This window comes from Battus philenor, unplaced genomic scaffold (assembly GCF_028537555.1).
Source record: "Battus philenor isolate CCGP_79_NKW_IND1 unplaced genomic scaffold, ilBatPhil1.0.hap1 SCAF_23, whole genome shotgun sequence".
Lineage (NCBI taxonomy): Eukaryota > Metazoa > Arthropoda > Insecta > Lepidoptera > Papilionidae > Battus > Battus philenor.
In genome coordinates this window covers 2,989,518-3,014,793 of record NW_027181686.1, presented here as the reverse complement: position 1 = coordinate 3,014,793, position 25,276 = coordinate 2,989,518, and the positions used below count along the sequence as shown (strand labels likewise).

The 25,276-nt window shown below is 32.5% G+C and overlaps 1 protein-coding gene across 1 annotated transcript in view; it reads left to right on the top strand.

The window, feature by feature from the left end:
- Flo2 (flotillin-2) overlaps positions 1-25,276 on the top strand; it is a 394,067-nt gene that overhangs the window by 64,033 nt on the left and 304,758 nt on the right. The gene's annotated exons all lie outside the window — the stretch shown is intronic.

Here is a 25,276-nt window from a genome sequence, read left to right as displayed (position 1 = left end):
TTTAAATAGTTTTACATTTATATGTTATTATTTTAATTATTATTAGCTGTTCTCCTCCGGGTTCTCGATTGCACTGAATTTTGTAGGTTTCATTATTTTATTATATTTTTTTTAATTACAAACAGACATGAAAATTAAAAAAAATATATAATTTTGATATATGCGGTGTGTGAATATTCATATGCAAGTAGTAAAAAGCGTTCATTTTATACAAACAGATACTCCAGTATTTTTGTATAGATTGAACTTGGACTTGAATTAGAAATGAGGAGATCCAGAAGAAAAAATGTTACCGACGTAGCTCGAAGAGTTGTTCGTTAGGAATGGTAGGTAGGCGGGGATACAGCGCTCGTGCTACCGGTGGTTGTTGGGGTCGAAAGGTTCTCGAGTGACGATCGGGAGCTGGGTGACGCGGCTGTATTCCGAATGTTGTTCTTGTTGTTAGCCTTCTGGGGCTCTTACAACTTCGTCGATCTCAGGGCTCTAATAAAAATTTCCTTCCTACTACTCTATACTAGTCGCCGCCTCCCGGCGCTTCAGCGCGCTGCGAGAGACTTGCTGTGTTGCTGCTGCTGCTTTTCTCCTTCGATGGTGGTGTTGGAGTCCGCGTCGGCGTCGGTGTTCTTCTTGATGATGATGTTCTTCTTGCAACTGCCTCCTGGTAGTTGCTATTCGGTGCGCCCTCTTGCTTGGGCGTGTCTTGTCACCTTGTGTGTGACCTTCTTGATGGGGTGGTGACGCGGCGTGAGTAGGCTTCCCACTAGGTGGACCCGCATAGCTATGGTCGCTGGTTGCTGGTAGCGCAAGACCGGTCATCGCGGCGATCTTTGGGTAATGCCTATGCCTTGCAGCGGGCGTCTATTGGCTGAAAAGGAGAAGGATAAGTAAATTAAAACGTTAAAGTAATATTATGGATGGTAAATGAACATGAAATATGTCTGTATTTAACAGTACTCAATTCAAAAATGTAAATAAATAATTATATTCATGTAAATAGTAATGAAAAAAGTAGTATTTGTTCTACTTTATACTTGCACACTTGTCTTAATCAGTGATGTAAAAATAATTAAATGACAATCTATGCTATAATTTATTTATTCCATTTATACGTTATAATATTTTCTTAAATAATTACGAGCTGATTATATAATAAATAATTTATGATTACGACGGTTAAAAAGATAAAAAATGAAGAAATAGATGGTCCGGAATCAATTTTGTGTCAAAAAAAATGACAATTCCGGATCGTATAACAGCAAGGAAACTATAACTAGTTATTACTAGTAATATAACTAGTAATACAAAACTTTGTAATTCCTTCTACTTCTTCGTCTTCTCTTTTACTAATATGGAAATGATTGTTATACTGGGCTTGTAGTGCCTAAAATTCGAATCGTCTTCTTTCTTTGTGTCGGAAGATCATTGTCGGATGATTAAAGTCCTCGGAAGATCTAGATGCAGGCCGTTTTCAATCGGTCCTGTTGGAAATTTCTGAGGCCGTTCTGTGTCCAGCAGTGGATGTATTACGGCTAAAATGATGATGAGGTGTCAGATCGCAAAGAACCTCTAGCAAAAACCTCGTTTTGGCAAAATTTGGGGCTTACTAAATAGTTTCCTTTTAAAGCCTGTTAGCGGAACTGCAGGAACTAACACACGTGGTATCAATGGTGTTCAATCTTCATCTCTTATTTAATTACATAAAAAAGTTAAAAGAAAAACTAAAAGCTATAGGGATTTTTTTGCCATTAAACTGCTGGCGATGCAAGTTCAAATGTGAATTTCATGGATGTTAGACAAGCGTGTGTAACTAAGATGAATATATGTATCAAAAGTAGCATCAATCAAAATAAATATATATTTTTTAATCATTTTCTTTTCTAACAGATATGAATACCATCACTACATTGCTAATACATCTCAACTACTAAATCAATGAATTTCTCTCTCGAGCAATTGATCAATATAGACATTATTACATTCTATTTTATTTTATATATTGAAGACATCCCCCACTGTTGTCGCTGTTATGTGGAATGCAATGCCAACCGATTGGAAGTGGCGTGGATCTAGCATCTTCCGAGGACCGTTACATCGTTGTCTTCCACCCTGTGGGTAAAGGTTCTATGTTGCGTATGTCGGTATATACACTCAACTCCGGAATCTTAAGGTTCCAGCTACAATCGTTCCTGTGCCGTTTCGTGTGCTCGCTGCTACTTCAACTTGCTGATTTGCTTGGCTATGTCAGTTATTTTCAACCGTAATCGAATCTCATCACTGATTTAATCTCGGAGAGAATACTCAAGCTCTTTCCATAGCTCATTCAGCAACTGTGCGCTCGTCAACGAATATTATAACTGACATGCCTATTTTTTTTTGCTTTTGTTGATGGCGTCTGTTACAGGAGGTCTCTCGTACTTCCTCTATCTTGAGTGCATAGAGATATCTGTTACAATAATAATTTATTTACTAAATTCTCTTCTTTCTTCCACCTTTGTGTTATCGAAATCATTCCTCTTTTGTTTGTAACATCTTTTTTCATTTTCTTGCAACGTGATGTATATGGTCAGTTCTAACGTGTAATTTCATAATTGTATAATGTCATATTAAACTGCTTCTTTCAATCAGTAGGGAAAATGTTAAAGTAGATTAAAAATACATTATTTTGTGGTAAATAATCGAATGACAAGTAACGGAATTAGAAATAATTATGCGCCTAATTGCACGAGCTATAATGTCGTAACACCTGTTAATTGTTTTCCGTTATATTTATTACAGGCAATTGTTTCACTGTTGTCAGTTAAGCAAAAACACTATTAGTCGTTATTTTGTAGCAAGTCATCTGTGTTTGTTTATTATTTTAAATACAATTAAATATCTTTATATTAAATTCTCTGTAGACGTTGGATGTAGATCAAGCTATTGAAGGTTATATGGCTAACGTGATAATTTTGATTGTATATTTTTCTAATTTTCGTAGTAAAATACGGGGTTAATGAGTAGAGAGAGATGAGACCTTAGGTCTATCCACGGCTTTAGTTTAATTTGAAAACTTATTGTCACGGTATTTATATTCATCAACCATTTTCAAAGTAGTCATATATCCATTAGTTAACATTCAATAACATTCAATAGTTATCATTCAACAGTTTCAACAGCACTTTCATCATCACATCAAAAAGCCAGGTGGTTGTAGTAGACTACAATAAATGGAAAGATATTCTATGATGCGTTTACATAGTTGATTTTTTTTAAAACTACGCAATTTTGCTTTTCAAATGAAATAAAAAATATTGTTATTCTTTTTCGTGCATAAATAATAAAATTAAATGTAATAATTTCATTTTATTATTTTATTTACATCTACCACCGCTACCACCATGTCAGCCGATAGATGCCTGCTGAAAGGTATAGGCTTCGTCAAGAGATCGCGTCAATCAGCTCGTGGTCGCCTATCGACAATCTATCGATTTGTACGAACGCTGTACCCCACCCGCAGCTGCTTCATAGGAGCAATTCTTCGAATACTACATTTTTAATTACATTATAATTACAAATTAAAAATAAGAGCAAGGATAGTAGTAGTAGTACAAATGTAGACTCTTCACTGTTACACACTCCTAATAAACATACCCTTATTTCTATTATTGTATTTAATGGATTCAGGCGTTACATTGCGGGAGTCCATCCTAAATAAGAAAGGACCAATATCTAGCCACCTCCGCACATGCAGTGGTTGTCGTGCATGAAAGTGCACCGCCCGCCAGCCCGTTCGTAAGTGCTAAACACCCGGTGTTTATAATCTAATCTGTGTAACAACTCCTGAAGATGCCCCGTGGAGGGGTGAAACACGTGTTGAGTGAATTTACGGTGGCGGTTGTGTAGTTGGCATTGTCTGTCGCATGCGCATTTACGAGCGGGCTGGCGGGCGGTGCACTTTCATGCACGACAACCACTGCATGTGCGGAGGTGGCTAGATATTGGCCCTTTCTTATTCTATTATTGTGCTAAAATTTCAAAAACAATTTCGTTCGAAATTATTGAGTACATACAATACAATTTAAACCATAACATGAATATATAATAAATTTAAACCATAACATAAATATATAAACAAACATAATATAAATATATAAACCATAATCTTTGATCCCTGTTTAGTTATGTTTTTATTTGTTTTTCATTGTTTGACTATAAATCATTACATGTTCCCAGTGAGATATTTGTAAGGTAACAATTGTAACTAATTTTATATTTCTAAGCTTCTAAGTTTGTACTTTCTTACTGCCTTTTGTTACTGTTTATCTCCAATAAAGTAAATAAAAATGTAAAAACGCGCCGAGGAAAAAAAGCGTGCGCCATCGTAAATGTTGGTAGTGGAATTTGATACGGAGCAACCAGCACCCCCTCTTTCAAAACCCCTCCTTTGGGTGAACATAAAGCGCGGTACTGCAGTTTTGGTAGCACTATATTAACAAATGAGGTAAATTGTGCACGTTTTGGTATTAAATCTGTCTTATGAATTGAATTTAGATATGCAATCTACTTCATTTGAATCGTGATTAGTAGGGACTTCACGTAACAGTAATTGAAACGGCCATGTCATATGTTTCTACCGTCTGTCGATTTTCGCGGGCAATAAACTTCTATCTCTGAATTATAATGTAATAAATTTAAAAAAGTCTATTAAATAGAAACTAGTCGCAAAATACTATTTAGGATGTTTTGGTGATCATGAAGCTTGGGGATGAATTGCTTGATTACAGTGTAGTGAGTGTGATCACAAAAAAATCCGTCTAAATTTGTTGAGGACTCTTCCTAGATTTAAGGGACGCTTGGAATCGTCGCAGCTTTAAGTGAATGCCACAGAGTTAATTTTACTTTAATTTGTATCGAATATGGCTTTTAGCAATATTTTTATAACGTAATTATTTCAGCGGTCATTGCACATAATATTTAAAGTGAATAATAACGTGAACAAATATATGTATATTTCTTTTATTATAAATAATAAATCTCAATTTTTATCGTAATTTTTTGATTTGGTTCCGTTATTAGGGCCTATCGTTAAAGCTGTAAGTATGGTCAAAAAATTTTCAATTCAGAAAGAGTCTTCCACAGTTTTCTTCATCCTTCCTTCACAGATTTTATCATTCTTTAAAATTTTCCTTTCACTTTGACAATTACCATAATATCACAGATACAATTTGCTTATTTTGGTTTTCTTTGGTTTACTTATGTATCACTTTTGATCGTCTCTTTTATGTTTTTACGTCCTTATTTTATGCATTTGTTTTACTATAATTGTTAGACTATGATCGCTATTTTTATCTTCTATTATACATAGATTAGCACTTGAAACGTGAACAAAAACTAAAGATGCTTCCAATAACAATGTATTATAAACTTAATATTACATTGTAATTATGAACTTTTTTATTTTCTTACTTACATAACATTGTTTAGGCATGAGTCGGAGTGACGAACTATGAACAATATTCCGCGATACGTATTAATAATTACATTTGACTCGGATATGGTGTGCTTGGATTGAACTTTTACTATCGTATTAATTGAGACAGCTAAATTAATACAATAGTAAAAGTTCATACAATATTTTTTTCTTAATTTTTTTTTAGAAGATAAGTTGTTGTGGAATTTCTTCCTGATTCTTCTACTCAGCTATAAAACAGTGCAAAGCAGAGCAGAGTCAACAATAATATAGAGGTAAAAACAGTTCACGATCAATAAAAGTCCTGTTAGAAGTACCAATATTATATAAATAAATTTTGATCTTAACTTATTTTTTTAAAGATGAATTACCGTGAATATAGCAAGCATAAAAAGCAGTGTTTTCTATATAGAAACCAATTACTATTATTTCTTTAAATTGTGTTAATTAGTTAAATAAAAATTATAACAAGTATTGTGTTTGTCAAGTAATATTTTAACCTTTTGGTATTTTTAACCTCTTGGTATTGAAACCAATAAAAACATGATATATTGGCAAGAGTTCAAATGTAATTAAGGTTATATATTCAGAGGTCATACAGCAAAAATAAATTAGTGGAAAGAAACAATAGATTTTAAATATACTGACTCTGACTGACTCACTTAAAATACTGAAATCTATGATAAATTCAGTGTATTTTTACTCCTCGAGTTTAAACAATCAAATTATATATGTTCAGAAATATAATATATGTACCCATATGTGAATATGAAATTTGGTTTCTGTAAATTTAGTTCCTGAATACTGGAATTTTTAAAATTCAATTCATTTGATTCTCATTGAAATGTTTGAAATGTTTTTGATGCTAGCAATGTAACTTGTCAATTGTTTTTAGTTCCTAGTTTTCAATAATGTATTTACAAACGAACGCTTTAATGGAACATAATTTTATTATTAATTTTTTACATTAAAGTTGGCTTGTTTTTCTTGGCACCGTATTTCAGACGACTCATGCAGTCTTTTTCAGTTTTTTTAACTACTCTTTTTCTTCTTTCATGCGTCTCAATTTCTTTTACTTTTACTTCATTTTCATCTATCTTTCATCCATTACAATTTCAAACACTCTTTTCTGAGCTATATTATCTGTTTGTTGTAAACTGTTTATAGATCAGGGCGCATTGGGAACTGTCGTTTAAGTTAAAGGAAATCATTATAAGAAAGCTAATTTTGATTTTAGTTTTTGTTGAATTTGGTTCTTCTGGCATTTCTATCGTGACGTGCTAGTGATGATTATAAATAATCCTGAGCTGATATAAATGAGAATAAATATATAGTGACAGAAAGAAGTAAGCCTGGCTTTGTTGCTGTGGCTTTTATTTTTTTTATTTACTGACACAAATAGAAAATTGATCAGTCCGATAATTCCTTAATATGTAAATCTTGATAATATGGTTGAAATTAAATCTAGAAACTCGATGTAAACTTATCCTAGAATTAGTCTGAAGGTGTTTGAGTAATTATTGTGAGTAAATTATATATTGGTAGCACCATATTGTACATATTGTAATTTCAATGAGATCTCGTGTACCGCAGTTTAAAAATCACTGTATTAGATAGAAAATCAGAACGGTAAGAGGTATCCACCAGCGACTCGGAGCTTCTTGATAATGGATTCTACACGTACCCCGGAACATTACAAGGCTAACAACATACACTATACGCGAAGAGCTCTTTTCGCGTGCTAATGTATAAGTGTTAAATTATAATTTTATACACCACTCTCCAATGTTAAGGTCGTTTTAAGTGCTTGAATAACAAAATCACAATCATTATCCGCCATTTTTAGTTATTACAATGTTTCCTCTTTTAAGATGTTCGAGAAAATAATTCTCGTAAACAATTGAAACACTGTTACCGGTATTTATGTAAAGAAAAAAATATGTCGTCAACATGAACGTTAGCCGAGGAATTTAAGAATGTGAAAGATCACTGGAGAGTAGTTTTCCATTTCAACTACACGGATCTCGGCTGTGTGGGTGGTGTGACACATGTCTTTGGTAGCGTTGCATGCCTGCAAATAACAGAAAAAATTCTCTTGAAAGCGATACTTTAAAAGACCACTTGTACCTTACAGGTTAATTGATTGAGACATGCGTTCTATCGGATTCAATTCGAAATGATCGATTCATCACACGGCCATAGTGAAACTTCGAGAAGAAATAACTAGATTTTAGGACAGTATTGTTTACAAAAATAATTATAAGAAATAATAACTGTACACATTTTAATACACTTATCGTTCTTTATCTTATTGTTTTTATCGTTTTTAATCTCTTCTCGTTATTTGGGAGAGGCTTATGCCTTGTCTAGGATGTGTGTCGATTGACGTGATGATGTTGGTAATACGCATTTTGTATACAGGTGATAATTAAATTTATGAAATCAGCGGTTTCTTTACCAGCGTCACCTCTGTCAGCTTGAAACCCTATATCACGAAGTTGCATGGTGCAAATTTGGGAGTCTAAGACATGATTTTGCTAGAATACTACTTTTTTTCAAAAAAAAAAAAAAGATCTCTGGGTAAAAGGGAGCTCAATGCTAAGTTGGCATCCTTGACATCCCTCGTGAAGAATTTTCGTATTTCTCCGACGCGGATGTTCAGAAGAACCGCCAAGACATGACCTAAGAATTGGGTCCAAACTTTAACAGGTTCGTCTCACAATAGTGGGAACACTTTAAAATTTTTTTTAGTACTAACAAAACGTTGACTATATTATTCTATTTTGTAATATAATTTTATTAACTAAGTAATGTTGTTATGAATTCTAAATAAACAAGGTTTCTTATTTTAATTTTGTTTATATATTTGAATATAAAATTGACAATTAAATCATACATAATAAATTATTGTCATGGTAATGATCATTTCAGCTGTAGGATGTGCACTGCTGGGACATAGGCCCCCTCAAAGATTTGTATTTAGATCAGTTAGAAGCGGCCTACATCGAGCAGGCTTGATTGTCTACTTCCATTGTCTTTCGTTATTGTTCTACGCTGTACTTGACGGACCGTGGCCTCTACGCCAGAATCCGCTAGACTATGTCTACTACTTTTGTTCGTCTACGGATCTCTTTATTCCTGATTTGATTTTGGCGAGTAACTCCGAGCATAGCTCACTCCATGGCTCAATGACTGACTGGAAGCAATCTAGTTCACGGACCCTTCCGCTCCGTGAACTCAGTACCGATGAAGCTGTAAAAGCCTTAGGGCTAACAGCATTAACATCTTCAGAAACAATACACTGGAAGCTTGCCAATGAGGCCCGAAGTGATAGACCACATTTTACTGTCTTGACACATGATATTCTTCTATACATTCGTTTAAATCAATCATATATACTTATTGTACTTCATTCTCGATCGTATTGTTAGCGCTTTTTTTGTTTTTTTTTTGTACGCACTGTCATTTTTTAATAAACAAAGATAAGTCGAAAATTTTTCATTCGTGTAAAAAGTTTTAATGTAAGGTCGCAATCATGCAAAAAACAAATAATCGAATATAATTTAGAAATCGTTGCTATCAAATAAGTTTAAGTAAAATGATTTATTATGTAAATGTTAACGAAAAACATAATTTAAAAACTGGCTTCAAACGGGCAATGATTAAATTATTTTATAGTTAAAAAACGTGTCGTTATATTCATCGTTTTTTACTAGTGAAGAATTTTCTATCTATCGTACAAATTATATTTTGTAATTTTACGGAGCTTGTGTATATGAAAGTGACTAAATGTATGTACTGGTTCCATTCTAGGTAATCTTATAATACGTAAACAAAGTAGACGAACGAAAGTGGTCGATAAAATCCAGCGTATTGACTAGTAGAAGTGGCAGTATATAGGCCACATGGCCTGCGGAACTGACAGCGTAGTATGTCCACTCTCAAGGTGTACAAACGATCTTGTTATGGTCATCGAACGATGCAAGATGCAGGTCCCTTTCGATTGATTACATTATAAATCTAAAGACTTTTTTATCTAACAGTGAAGATGCTATTTGTTTCGCTTCCTGTTTTATATTTATTTAATTCATCCGTATTTCTTACTCTATACTTCTATTTTTTTAAAATATAACACTTTGATAATTTTACTGCAATAACACGGGAATATGCGGCAATATCCTTCATCTCCTGTCAGGGAGGCGGTGGTGCCACTTTCCACCTTTCTTCCTAATTCTAGCTAACAACCTGTTCTTTGACGTTCGAACACGGGATAGCATAGGATTACGTGCACAACGGTCTACTGTTCAGTATGTTATGGTACTAGAGAGGAGACCATGGACTGGTAAGCGCAGCGTAAAATTTTAACCCATAAGGTCGACTGATGACCTTGTTAATGTCCTCGGAAGACGGTGGATGCAGGTCGCTTCCAATCGGGACTATTGAAAATATATGGGAAACGCCTTTGCTGTTCAGCTGTGGACGTTTTACGGCTAAAATGATGTTAAGAAATAATTTTATTAAACATAGCTAATAGTAATCATTAATGATTAATTTTTTGTTATTATTTTAGATTTTAAATAATAAAGTTTGTGTATTTTTTGCGACAATACGTAACGCAGATTTAAATGAGAGAACGTGAATATTTATCAATAATGATGTTTTATATCTTTAATATCATATTATAATTGTATAGCAATAAATTAACAGAATCGACATTTTGTTTTTTGCTTAGAACGAAAAAAGTACTTACTCAAATTCATAATAATTAATTTATGCTATTTATCTTAATTATTTTCTATGTTTTTTCGATAAAACAAACAATTTTACATTTAAATTCAAGTTAAAAATATTACGATTCGGGTAGGCATTTATACGCATTATTTAATCAATTATTTAAACATTGTTAGTAGTAAGCTACCACGACGCGATGCTGGGCTGAGAAGAGCCAGTCAGAGACTCAACTTTCACTCTATTTAAATTAAATTAGCAATGTTTGATGTATACAAGTTTCATAGATTGAGATCAGCTAAAAATCCTGATATAAGGTTTATTTAATAATAAAATATAAGTATAAAATTATACATACGATACAATTATTGTAATAGAGTATAGAAATAAATACGGTCAACTATTTCGATGGAACAATTTATATAATACAGGAGGAAAAGTACACACAACGCAACAATTTATAAAGTTTAAATACGATAATTTTTTTTCTTAACTTAGTGTTATTCTGTCCCCCGCCTGCTTTTCGTGGTCCGTATTGCCTCTTGGGAGATATAATGTCATAAAGTTATATTAAGTTATGTCATAAAATTAAATTAGATAATTAGATATATTCTTGGTAATTTTTAATATGTTAAGGAAATTGTATGGCCAAGTTTTATACCTTATAGGTATAGGTCGCCCTCAAAGATATCTATATGGTGATATACCATAATCGTCATATGTAATACGAAGTGAAGATGGAAACTTGTTTGTGAGTGAGTGAGTGTCACATTTGTTTGTAAACTTCAAAGGAGCCCTCGCATTGAGTATCTTCGTCTCTTAGTGCAATAGCTTATGCCGTTAAAAAGATAAAACGATATTCTGATATTGATACTGATAAAATAGTGTATTTTAGCTACTTCCTCATCATTTTGTTCTATGGATTGATGCTTCGGGGTAGAGCTGCGAATATTGAAAACATATTTGTTTCGACTTGGGGCCCCGTATCTCTGAGAAAACGGTTAAAAGGAATTCTGAAAAAAATATTGAAAAAATTGTATGTTTACGGTTATTGCAATAAATTAAAAAAAATAGTTGACGTCATAATGTATTTACAAGACACTTTGAAAAACTATCTGTAACAAGGGTTCGACTAGAATAAAACTGTAATTCATATTAATAAACGGATTCAGATTTCTTGATAAAATCTGAAAAACATAATTGGACTATCATTCACAAAATTCAAAACGCATATTAAAGATAAATTGACGGAAAAAGCTTATTCATTAAGAGAATATTTAAATGACAAGGATCCTTGGCAATGATATCGCTTGATCGTTTTGTTTTTCGGCTATTCTGACAAAGTGTATGTGCATAAATCTGTATTGTTAATTAATTTTATTTATAGATATGTTGTGGAGTTTCTTTCTGTTTCTTTTCCACAACTCGTAACACCTTGTAAAGCAGAGTAGAGTCAAAAGTAAAATAGATTTAAAAAAGTTGACGATCAATAAGTCTTCAGTTAAAGGTTGAAAAAATGGATTTTATCTTAACCTTATGTAATTGATGCAGGAACTGTGAAATTATATACGATTGGACTCCGGGAAACGAACCCACGAACTAGGTTCGCAAGTTCCAGTCTTCTACCGCTGCGCTACCACCGCTCGACTAATACATGTATCTAATGTAATTAATTTCGCCATAAACACTGTTATAATTAGAAATAAACAAAATATTACTTTTGAATTTGAAATCTGTAATTTTTATATGAATGTTCTCTGTGTTTTCTTATTTTTGTTCCAAAATATTGTAAAATATTTTGTGATCCTAAAATAAAGCAGTATGAGATAAAATCGATCAAATCCTGTCCGAAAGCAAAAGTTTTTATCCAGGGAGATGTAGTTAGTAGCTAGAACTATATCGCGTATTTTAAAAGATGACAAACTTGCAGCCTATATAAGACGCGCTGGTTATTTCTTACCTGATAATTTAAAAAAAGAATAAGGTGGTAAGGCAACTACTTAAGTGGTACGCGAAAGGAGGTCACTGTAAAATTTTGTTAACGGGTGAGAAAATTTTTACAATTTAGCAATAGTAATGAAGGAGTGGCTGTCAAATATTTTTGTGAAAATGTTATCAAAACTTCGGCTTCGACTTAATACATGGTGTATTTCTTCATTTCTTGAGAAATTACTTAAGCCCCTTAACAATACCATGTTTATATTTATTTATTTATTACTCATATGTGTTAATAGTATATTTTCGGGTTAATAGTCAATGCTATTTTTCGAGAAAATATCTAATTGATATCTCGGAATCGTAGCTATCGATGATAATTGTTGACGATCTTGTATAGGTCACTAACAGGCGTTTTACGCATCAAAGTTATTGTTTTGACAGCTCGTGAGAAAAAAGCATAGAGCCTGTGATTTTTTACATATGTGCCTTATAGTGGTTTATAATTTCGTCGGCATAATTAAAATTCTTTTTTTTTTTTAATTTTTACTTACACATGCTTACTAGTGTTGTGCTAATGTTTTCGGGTATAAAATAAAAAAATTAAGTAAGAAAAGGATCAATATATAGGTACTTCCGCCAATACAGTAATAGTCGTGCAATAAAGTGCACCGCCCGCCAGCCCGCTGATAAATGCGTATGCGGCAAACAATGCGAATTACACAACTACCGATTAGTGCCAAACACCGAGTCTGACTCTGTGATTACTCTGAAATATCTGTGTTGTTTCTTACTTAGGATGGACTTCCGAAAAATGACGCCTGAATACATTAGATAAAAAAAAATTAAACTTTCGTATCCAATTATCTTAAAGAATCATCCTCTTTATGCCAGCCTATAAACGCCCAATACAAGGCATCGACTTCCCCCAGAGATTACCACGATGACCGATCTTGCCTGCGTCCTGCGACTTCCGCGATCTTGATTACGTCATCGCCTCACCTGGAGGAATGAATAAATCTACATAAATACTTTAGTGTTGCTAAACGCAAAACTCGGGAACGGCTGCACCAAAAGAAAGTCATGGTTCTATGTCCGTACAAACCTAAGAGAAGATTGAAACATCTGCCCCTAGCTGTCAAATATTTGATATCAAAGAAAACATAGGTGTATTACAATAATCTTTGCCTAATTTACTTATTTATTTCAAATATGTACCAACAGCAATACAATCTGTTTAAGTACATAATGAAATATGTTTTCATATGGGCGTACACAGCCCTGGCCATAATTATGCTAACTCATATCTAAACTTCAATAAAGAATAAAACAGTGTTTTTCTACACTGTAATAATAAAATTTATTATTGTGATTGAGCGTTGTTCAAAGAATTTAAATGAAATTATGAAGTGAAAAACGTTAAAAAAAATTGATGCAATCTTTTACAACACACTCTATAGTAGTTCATTCAATCGATATTGTGTCAAAATTACGTTAAAAAAAGCTTAGATGTTTTTTTTTTATTTTATACATTTCATAAAGTGTATTGCATTCACACGGCAAATTGCTCTTATACTGTATTCAAAGTGACCACTAAAACCCGAATTTATTTTGGGTTCTTCTCTGATCAAAATGCGTTTAGATTAGCTTTAAGTTGATAGATGATTTAATAGGACAGCTCGATTTGGTTCTCGTTTCTGTCAAATTGGGCTGTCCTGGCATGCTTCTTATTTTATCATTGTAAATGATCCTATTTAGATGACAAGAGTACGCGAATAACTATATATTAATAAATAACTAATTGTTTTCTATTAAGGTTATTATAAACCTTTCAACACATTCATTATGTCTATTTACTGAATAAAAAAGCTATAGCTTTTTTATTGTCAGTATGTATTTATTATTACGTTGCCATCGTCTTTGTTTACTTTGTTTTTTTTTTGCTTATAGATTCAATTACGAACAAAAACAGTTCGTGTTTATTTTATCTAAATGTATAAAAATTGTGATTATCGTATGCTTTAAGATTTACTTTATTGTTTTCCGTATATGTTTATATTAACGCTGTTGATGTATCTTAATTTGTAAAATAAATTATGAGATACTAGTGTAAACTTTAAAAAGCATATATGAAATACAATTCATAACAAGTTGTTTTCTGGGTGAGCAATGAATAGGACTATTTAAATTAACAGAAGAACCAGGGTCACCGAAAGACCGACGACTTTGTTATGTTCTATATTTAATGGAATCAGGCGTTACCTTGCGGAAGTCCATCCTAAGTAAGAAAAGGACCAATATTTAGCCACTTCCGCATATGTAGTGTTAGTCGTGCAAAGTGCACCGCCCGCCAGCCCGCTGATAAATGCGTATGCGGCAAACAATGCGAATTACACAACTACCACCGCTAAATCACTCAACACGTGTTTCACCCCTCCACGGGGCATCTCCAGGAGTTATGTTACACTGATTAGTACCAAACACAGAGAGATAGTTATGTTCGCCGGAAGTCGCTGGATGCGGGTAGCGCAAGACCGGTTATCGTGGCGATTTTGGGGAACGGGGAGCTTCTGTGCCTTCCAGTGGGCGTCTATCGTAGATCGAAATTTCGGCAGACGCTTTATCAAATTTCTATGTGTACTTGTTGTTACTTGATATCAGAATAACTTTGAAAGAAACACACCGGCTGCCAAAGTTTCCTAGATAAGCTGTCCTAAACAACGCTCTTTATATTTTTATAGCAATTGTTAAAATAAATATTAATAATATTATAATTGAACTTTTTTTTTTTAATATGTTACATATTAGAAGTAAGGAATGTGAATACACGTCATGAGAAAAAATTCTTTTCCTGGTTTTTAAGATTACATTATAATAAAACGAATGTTGCGCAAAAACTATTAGTCTTTTTTTATAATATTAAGTTCTACAAAAATAGAGAATGGATGTAAAAACTTGTTTTAAATGTTAGTTTTTGTAAGTATTTTATTAAAGCACGTTATGACCCAAACTCGTCACTCTAAATTATTCATTGCTTATTGGATATTATGTTATGTCAGCGAGCCTTTAGAATTTTATTTCGGTTATGTGTGGATTCTATTACAAATGTAATCACGTGTTCTATTGTGAACTAAGCTATCTACAGGATGTTGAATGTAATAGCCGTCAAGTTTTACAACTTTTTCGAACCACTCTATATAAAGTGTTTACTCTGAAATATGTAACATAATTTATTTTTCTACTAAAGTGCGGCAGGCCAATATCTTCAGTACAAAATCTGTACGTTGTCTAATGATTTAACGAGCATACCGGTTTTTTTTAGTGAATTAGGGCACAATTTTTATTTTCGCTTCTAAAAATATTAAAACGTAGTCAGAGAAAAGAACTTAGATGATGTGTTTGACAACGCCAGATCTTACTACTATTAAAAATGTACGCAACAAGCCAATAATTTCTGGCAGTGCAAAATCTGCAGGGACATATAATTAACAGTTAATAATTTTAAATTGTTGTAATCTGAATTTAAAAAAAAAACACCTTTTCTTACTATATTATCATTAAATTATTTATTGCTTCTGTAATCATTACTTTTTGAATAGGGTACACAATACATCAAATAACAGTACAGGCGTCCCTCGTATAACACGGTTAATTCGTACCGTGCTATATCGAAACCGTGTTATTCGAAACAAGGTATACCGTGTAGTATCGAGACCTTGTCTTGTGTTATATCGAAACCGTGTTATACGAAACCTTGAAATAATATAAATAAAGGCAATGTGTACCGTGTTATATCGAAACCAAATCTTAAGGTGTAAAATTTTATGATAGCTGAAATTTCGTTCCAAATACTACATAAATGAAAAAGGAAGTTACCTTCAAAAAAAATGAAATTCAATTTTATGATGAAATACAAAAATTAAAAAATACAACAAAAAATATATTCAAAGACTAATAATTATAATTACATATTATAAAACAAGTAGAAACAGCTTATTACGATTACAAAATTAATTTTCATCATCACTCTCATCAGAAATTACAGCTAATCTACTGTTTTTTCTCCAGGTTGGTTGAAACTCCTCTTCACTAGTTATTTCTCCATCATGACAAAGGTTATCTGACGTAGTAGCAACTACCTGCCTATTTCGATCTTGCAATTCTTTCAGAATTTCTCTATAAGGATCTAAAGAACTATTCAATTCTCTTTTAAATTTTCCGCTACGTACAACTGAAGGATCTTTTTCAACGAAAAATTTTTCCAATTTTTTAGCTAAAGCTATTCCTTCTTCCAGATCAACTTCATTTACAAAGGACAAAACGCATATGTACTTTCACTTCTCAAAACGAAATGAGATATTTTTTTGTAGCAATAAATTTGGGGTATTCCCCTTATTGAACGGAAAAAAAATTCAAATTTCCAATGCATATTTTTCAAAATCGTGTTATGTATTTCAAAACCGTGTTTTACCGTGTAATATCGAAACCGTGTTATATTAATCTCAATTCTTGTACCGTGTAATATCAAAACCGTGTTTTACAAGTACCGTGTTATACGAGGGACGCCTGTATACGAGCAATACATTCAACTCTAACGCTTATACATATATTTAAACAACCTGTATACTTTGAAAAGGATTCCATAAATTAATTCTGTAACCGCAAAAGCTTAGTTTATTCTTATATATTTAAAATCCACCTCACAGGCAGGTGCAGGTTATTATTATTCCTAATCTGCTAACAGTAATATAAGATTTTCAACTTACAAGGTCAATAACCTATTCCTATAATTATAATCCCTTAAAATTAACGGTTTTATAATAACTGCGAATTGACTATATTATTTTAATTAAAAACACAAAACTGTTAACATGTTACGAGAACAGGTTATGTATTATATAATAAATGTGAACGTCCTGTATTAGTTTCGCGTCTAATTTTAACTCAAGAATAACTACAGTATCGTCTACAATAATTAAGATTGCCATAATTTCAACCATTTGACATCCGCTGCTGGACATTGCTTCATCTTTAACTACCAATAGGACTGGTGGAAAGCGGTCTGCATCCATCGTCTGACGACCTTATGAAGGTCAACTTCAGACAACCAACGCTACCTTGCCATTTGCTGTGATATAATGTAATAAGATGTGAATTTAAGCCAAAATTTTAATTGTGTTAAATCTGTATTTTAATTATAAAATAATAGAAGAAATAAATATGAATAATTTAAAATAATAAAAAGATCAAAACACGTAGAAATTGTAAAATGTAAAATATCGAGAAGTGTGACGAATGATGGGAGGCGATGTATGAATAAAAGCTGCGAGAATGAAAAAAATATGAAGGATGCAAGAAGAGAGAGTGGAAGAGATTGGGTTTGAAAATGCAAAATAAAATGAAATCTGAAAAATTTATTTAGAAATGTCTTTGTAAGAGATAAGGGAACAACAGGCCCCCAAAAACAGTATCATTGAAAAAACGCTTTCTTGCCGATCCGTTACCTCTACTCCAGATCCTCAAAACACCCCCCATGAGGTCTTCAATTGCTGTATTCAATTCTGTGCGTTATGCGGCTTGCTTATTGCCACTTCAGCTTGGTAAACCAATAAGCTGTTGATAGCTGTTGGTAAAAGTACCAATGAAATTATGATGGAAGATAGACGAAAAGAGAAACATTGTGATGTATGGAAGAGATAAAGTAAATAAAATAACAAATGTATGAAAAAAAAAATTTAACTATAAAAAGACTTTACCTCACAACATAGGGGTGAAAGAGAAGTCTAATGCCTAATCTAGTCTTTGCTAATTTTTTTTTCGTTCGTTTACAGATCTCTTTGTGATTCGATGGCTCGCAAGGTATATATATAAACGCACTCATTACTTGAATTAATAAATTTAACCACCAGTAGTTGTACGTAGATTAACATTTAAAGACAAGTATAAATAAAATTTTATTTCGGTATAAATATTAATGTACCTCATATTTAAAGTAGTCACAAGTTCTACCATTATTTATTAGTATTTTGGTATACTAATATAAAAAATAAACATTAACAGGAAAAAAGCATTAGCGAGAAATTTTTTTTACAAAATGTATCCTTCTGTTTATATATGTATTACCTCACAAAAACGTCTATGAATGTGTCTTCCTTGCTTCCCGTTTTCCTTGCCTTCACTTACATGAGGTTCTCATAAGACCTGGCAATAGACTAGATATTTATTTTAATAAAAATAATTTTATTAAAATACTAGCTGATCCCGCAAACGTTGTTTTGCAAAAAAAATTTACATTTTAATTTACAAATAAAAAATAAGGGTTGATCGTAGTGGCGTGAAAATTTACGGTTGTATGTATTCTTGTATGCTGTATCATAAAAAAATAAAAACAAATTTTTTTTAAGTGTGAGCAACTTTTATCCCTTAGGGGTATTAGGTAGTAGGGGTTAGGTTAACTTACTAGTAGGGGTAGTAGTAGTTAGTATTAGGGGTATACATACTTTTTAATGACTAACAAACTTGATTATGTACTCGTATATGAAAAAAATCCCGTTACCGTTAATATATTTTTTTCGAAGGAGTTACAATAATAGATTATTTATCCTTAAATATATTATCCTGTAATTATGTCGATTTTGTTAGTGATTTGTTGCTTTAGTGCAGTGACGATATACGAGTCGACACACGGGACATGGAAACCTTTTTTTATTTATTTTAGTCATACTGAAAACTCCATTTAGGAATACGCATATTTATCTTAATATATATATGCGTGTTTCTGAATGGTAGAATATAATATATCATGTGCCCTATAGGAAAAACATTTTATGGCACCCTGAACGCTCGCACACCGGATGTCAATTTTTAAGCTTATCTATATGGAAGGAAAAGAATAGCGGTCAACGTAAACGTTCTACGTTTGTTTAAGAACACACGATTTATAATTTTGCAAACATAACTAGGCCTAATATGCCGGAAAGAAATATTTAGCCAGCGAAACGATGTTTAAAGGTCAGATTTTAAAATTTTTATATAACGTGTTTTAAATGTCGTTCTCGTGATTGCTAGCGTATGCATCGTGTAAGGAGATCGGTAACATTCACTTGTTTGTGATTTTTTTATTTAATGTCTAAATTTGTATATACAAACAGTTATAACAAAAAATTCAATTAAACGTAAATATATTTGTGAAAGAAGGTTCTTGAGTGACGACCACGTGCCAGTAGACGCGGCGTGGGTAGATAATAAAGTTTGCTAATAAAAATTATCTATATAATGTAGTAAGGATATTTAAGAGGATGATCAAAAAAAATCATCGAGATTGTCATAAGCTTTTCTTACGTTATGGTACTCTTAAACCCTCGTAACTTTTAGGTTAAAAAATATCATTATAGGGGAGAACAATTTGATTCTAGTTTCTATAAAATTGCGTTCTTCTGGTCTTCTTTACGTACATAAATATTGTAGTTGCAGGAATATTTAAGATAATCGCGGCATTTTTAATTTGGAAGAGACTTCTTATCATTTGTTGCAAAAAATAAAAAAAGATAAATAAATTCGATACTATAAAGTTTATAATTACGTTACAAACCCAATCTAACACAAAACGGGTTACGCTACTATTATAGACAGTATGATAAGAAATAGATTTAAAAACTAATTGGTGAATGTAGCTCTTTTGTCAGCGAATTAACTATACATCAGCTCCTTTTAAGGCTTTGACTATCTATTTTGAACCAAGCTGTATAATCTAGTTAGAGCTACGTATAAGAGTGTGTATAATCTATTTTTTTAGATGTACACACGTACATACGTTCCTTAGAAAAGCGTGCAAAAAATCGTATAAAATTACATATAACAACAACAAATACATGTTCCACTACTTTAAAAAATCGTGTAAGATGAAAAAACTAACCTTTCTCCCAAAAAAACACGTAAAAGAAGTAATAATGAAATCCATTTTACCTAGGTATTAATAAAACAAAAACAAATCATTTTTATTACAACAATTAGAATTAATATAAAATTAAAAATTAGTCCATAAATACAAAACATATAAAAAATTCAAATTGAAATTAGGAATAAAAATAAATGTTGTAAATATTCATTGCTACTTGATAACAAGCGTGTAGGTTTATTACGCAATGAATGAAAAATGCATCAACAGATGTGTTAGTTAGTCTACCACAACTGACGGCTTTGATTTAAATTAATAAATACGTTCGTTTTTAACGACCTCTGTTGGTTTTTCATTTGTTATAAAGTAGACCAAATCCCTAACACATCCCTAACACAACATTTTACGGTATTCCTTCAAGTATACTTTATTCCTGTTTTGATAATTTTCTGTAGGACACTGTAAAATTAGAATAAAAAAGAATTAGAGATTCACGCTAGAATAAAAAAATTCTGTTAAAAGTTATATTTATTATTATTGAACCGCTTCATTTCAAAATCGTGTAAAAAGAGAGTTGGGTGGCAAAGACAAACAGGATAATGTTGTGCCAGTTGTTAATTTTATTGACAATGCATCGTTACAGATTATGATCGTTGACCATACACGTATATCAAAGGACATTTGACGTTAGTTAAGGATGTCTTATTACCTAGAGGCTATATACGTAGTAAGTCAAGGTTTGTAAGACTAATGACGCTCAGTTTGATTTTATCCCAATATTTACATTTATTTAATATATTATTATCCTCTTGGGATCGTAATAGATGCATTAACTTAACGTCAGCTGATAGACACCCACTGCAAGGCATAGATTTGTATTGTTCCTGAAGATGTTAATGCTGTAAGCCTTAAAGCTTTTACAGCTTCGTCGGTACTGAGTTCACGGAGCTGAATGGTCCTTAAAAACTAAAAACTGAAGCTGGTGACAACAAGGCGATATATCTTAATTATTTTGTATTGAAAATCATGTCTTAAAGTTATTTTCTTTTAAAAAGTGTTTTGTTCCAGCAGGACGAAATGAATGGAACTCGGATTAGTAGCACATATAACTCTTACGGTATTTTGTCTGGAATAACCGCATCTCATATAACATGGCGATTAGGAAATCTTAACACTACTACTGGGGGCCGTTCATAAAATCTACTGCTGGTTATAGGCTTATATTTCCTTTAGGACATTTGGGAAGGGGCGACTTTTACATAATCGTCTGTCTACCTTTTGAGCGGAATCATGCGCTGCGCTGCCGTTCCGTGGTTTCCATTCCAGATCCTTAATGTTACGTCACGTGAAATTTAAATTTAAGCCATGTCTCGCTAACTATCACACCACGTAATACTTTCTGCGACTCACCTTTGAAATACTACTTTACAGAAGATAGTCCCCTCTTCTTAATGGATATGCATATAAAAATGTGGATTTTTAATTATAACTAAATTTAAAAAAATATCAAATATCTGATAGATAATTTTTTTTTTATTGACATATCAAGGATTTTTAAATACTCTGAGATACCTATAATAGGCATTGAAGCCAAAAATTTCTATGGCGATCGTCACGTCAACTCCTTTTTTACCTTGTGTTACCTCTTGTCACACTTGCCATTCCTCCGCCTTCTTTAGAACGACCCTTAATGCTATGACTGTGTGAATATACAAATACGAATATACTATACAAAGTACTTTTGCGTTAGTCTCTTGTGTTCAAATCATGTTTAAGCGAAGACGCTTCCTATAAAGCAAGTAACGTACGATTAAATGATCATCATTGCCAAATTGCTTGGCATATTTGATAATTATGTCTGTGTATTAAATTTCATATTACGAATGACCAAACTTTTAAATTTTTTTCTTGACTTGTATATTGAAAAATCTTTTTGAACTTATTTAATGTTTGTGTGTTTATAAAACGTGTTTCTTGTCACATTCTCCTATCAAAGAAGCATCCGTAGCACGATTTCTTCGAATATAAAATCTTAAATTAATTGTGAGCAAATTGGTATAAATGTGTTTTGTCTACGTAACCATTAGGTAATCCCCGCGGACGCGCATTAAGAGTTAGGATTTACCTTATTGTAATTTGCAAAATCATCGTTTCCGCTACTAATGTCAAAAGATTTTTAATAATTAAAGTAAGGCGTAGTATTTTATATCTTATATATCTTCATCGTGTTCATCTTGCTTAAATGACTACCTGTCCAATGATTTCCTCTGGGCAGTTTTTATAGAATGTCACGGATTTACTAAATGAGACCAGAAGGTAGGAAATCGTCCACTTGGTCTTATATCGTCTACTTTCCTTACAATCTGTTTTTAAAATCTATCTGGTCAAAATTACTTAAGACCCAGTACCATATTCTGGAGCGCTTAGTCTTGACCTTGAGATGGTCAAGGGTGGACTTGTTATTGCATTTCGGCGTTCGTGACATGCGCAATGTTTTTCTACAATACATTTCAAAAGCCTCAGTCCTTTTTCCGGTTCTTGTACGAATTAACTATACATTGAGCCACTTTCAAATATCGATAATACCAGCATTCTATCAAGTATATGGTTCCAAAATATCTTTATTCACGTAGGCATTTATACGCAATTTTGAATCGTCAATTATTTTAATGTTATAGGTATCGAGTTTCCACTGGCTAAGAATATTGATCTGTTGAGAAGAGTCTGCCGGAAGATCAAGTTTCTCTTTTCGAATGAAATTACGCAGTGCTGTATTATGTTGTTTCAGTATCAACACCGTATCTATCTTTGTTTTTATAAATAATTTTTGGTTTTTACCTTATACGTAAAACGTTAATATTTAAAAGGTATACTCGCAGTGACATGACGTTATAATAAAAGACATTCTTAATGTAGCGTATAATAAAATGGTACCATCGCAGTTAAAACTCGTGGTCGGTGTTTTTCCTTCGTGTCTTTTAGTATTTAGCCTTGAGGACATGCCTGGGTGGTTCATACGCTCGATATCAGGCTGCATTGCATTCGGAATAGTTGTTTATCAAGTGCAACTATGACGAACATATCCGGGTTGCGTTCACGGTACTTTTTTTAACTTTAACAACGATAGTGTTTTTATTGCTGCAGTTACTTAAGGAGAGTGGGGAGAGGGGTGGCGGTACCAGTTCTCTTGAAATAATCCGCTAATAAAAATCGTCAACGGCATCGTCTACATCACGCGAATATTTACAATAAAAGAACAATGTTTACGTTAATTAGTTTTTTAGTTATTGTACTAATAAATGTCAAGTAATATGAGAGTATTATTTAGTTATATATTTTTCTATAACACTCACACACTCGCTTACTTGTTATTTTTGCAGCACGGAGGGTTTACTGGTAGCGAATGTCTATAAAGCATTAATGTTAATATTATTTGTTGTACACGCTACAAAATATATACTAACTACTAATTTCTTCCGGACAACCACGGGGTGGAAACAGTAGACACATAAATAACAGGTAGTTACAGGTTTTATACATGTTAACAGGTGGTTAACATGTATAAAACAAGTAAGAAAAGGACCAATATTTAGCCACTTCCGCACATGCAGTGGTAGTCGTGCAACAAAGTGCACCGCCCTCCAGCCCGCTGATAAATGCGTATGCGGCAAACAATGCGAATTACACAACTGCCACCGTCAAATCACTCAACACCTGTTTCATTCATTCTTCACGGGGTATCTTCAGGAGTTATGTTACACCGATTAGTGCCAAACACAGAGTCAACGACTGTTGACTTTGTGTTTGGCACTAATCGATTAATTGTTGTCGAACGAACAACGAATCGAACAATTGTTGCACGACTACCACTGCATGTACGGAAGTGGCTAAATATTGGTCCTTTTCTTACTTAAGATGGACTTCCGAAAGGTACTGCCTGATTCCATTAAATATGTATAAAACATAAATTTATACAAACGTACATAAACATACATACATATGTATATCGCATATATACTTATAAAAAATATGGTATAATCAATTTTATAAATACAATAATAAATAAAAATACCAAACTGTCTAAGATTACACTTGCCTCAATAATAAAGAAGCACAAAAATAAATTAAAGAATAAAGAATTATTGGTCTAGTAAATATTACTTAACCATTTACTTAAAAATAGATAGTCAATTAGCACATCTTATACTCAGCGGTAATTCGTTCCACAATCGAAAGGCCTGCGTGGTAAAAGAGTTGACCATAAACGTAGAAGAATTTGCCAGGTTTTTGTTGATCTAAATGATTAAAGAAGAAATTTAAATCTTGATTTGAGATGAAATGAAGTGAGCGGATTAAGTTCGCCGTGCCAATAAATAAATAAATAAAATATCACTTTTTATGCTCACATGTGTACTTCATGAGAAGAATGCTAGAAGAGTCCTTATTAATACAAGCTTGTTACAAATTTAGATCCGCTATAATGGTACCATTTATTTTTAAACTCTCTCTAAATGCGCTTTTGTAGTATTTGATCAATTCATTGTCTCCATTATCACTTTAAAAAAAACTTTTTGATCAGTATTTTTCAACTTTGTATGGAACATACCCCACCATTGCTTTTCTAAAATCTTACGCTCTCCTATGAAATATTTTATTAATTATATTAAAGCAAACTACTTTCGAATCACCTCATTAACAATCAAAATGCCCTCCTACCGCGGGTCTTGGACCCAACATTGGGAAACTTTGTTTTACGCTGTAAATAGACAAGTTTCCGTCTATTAGACTTTAAATTTTGTACATGGGTAATTCATAGGCATAGTGTACTGTAAAACTTAAAAATCTTACTTATTCTATGAAGCCACGAGAAATGTATAACATGCTTATATTTACTTATATTTCTAACCATATGTACATATTTTATTACATTCATATATATCCTATTGTAGGATTTTTACGTAGGATGATGATGATAGTTTTGTTTATTTGTACAAAGGTATACTTGTACTAGGTGCCCAAAGATAGTATTTTTTTTTGTATTTTATGTAAGTGTATTGTATATTAAAGTAGGGCTAAAAGTTAATTTAACCCTATATAATAAATGGATTACTGGTTTAATCAACTGGTCATTGTAACCACGACTTTCTAATTCACTAAAAATAGCTAGTAAGAGAATGACAATGGCGAGACACTTTTTTCTTACGAACACACTATAATGTAATTATTTTTGTTTTAGGTAAGCGACTACCATCAACGATTGATCAGAT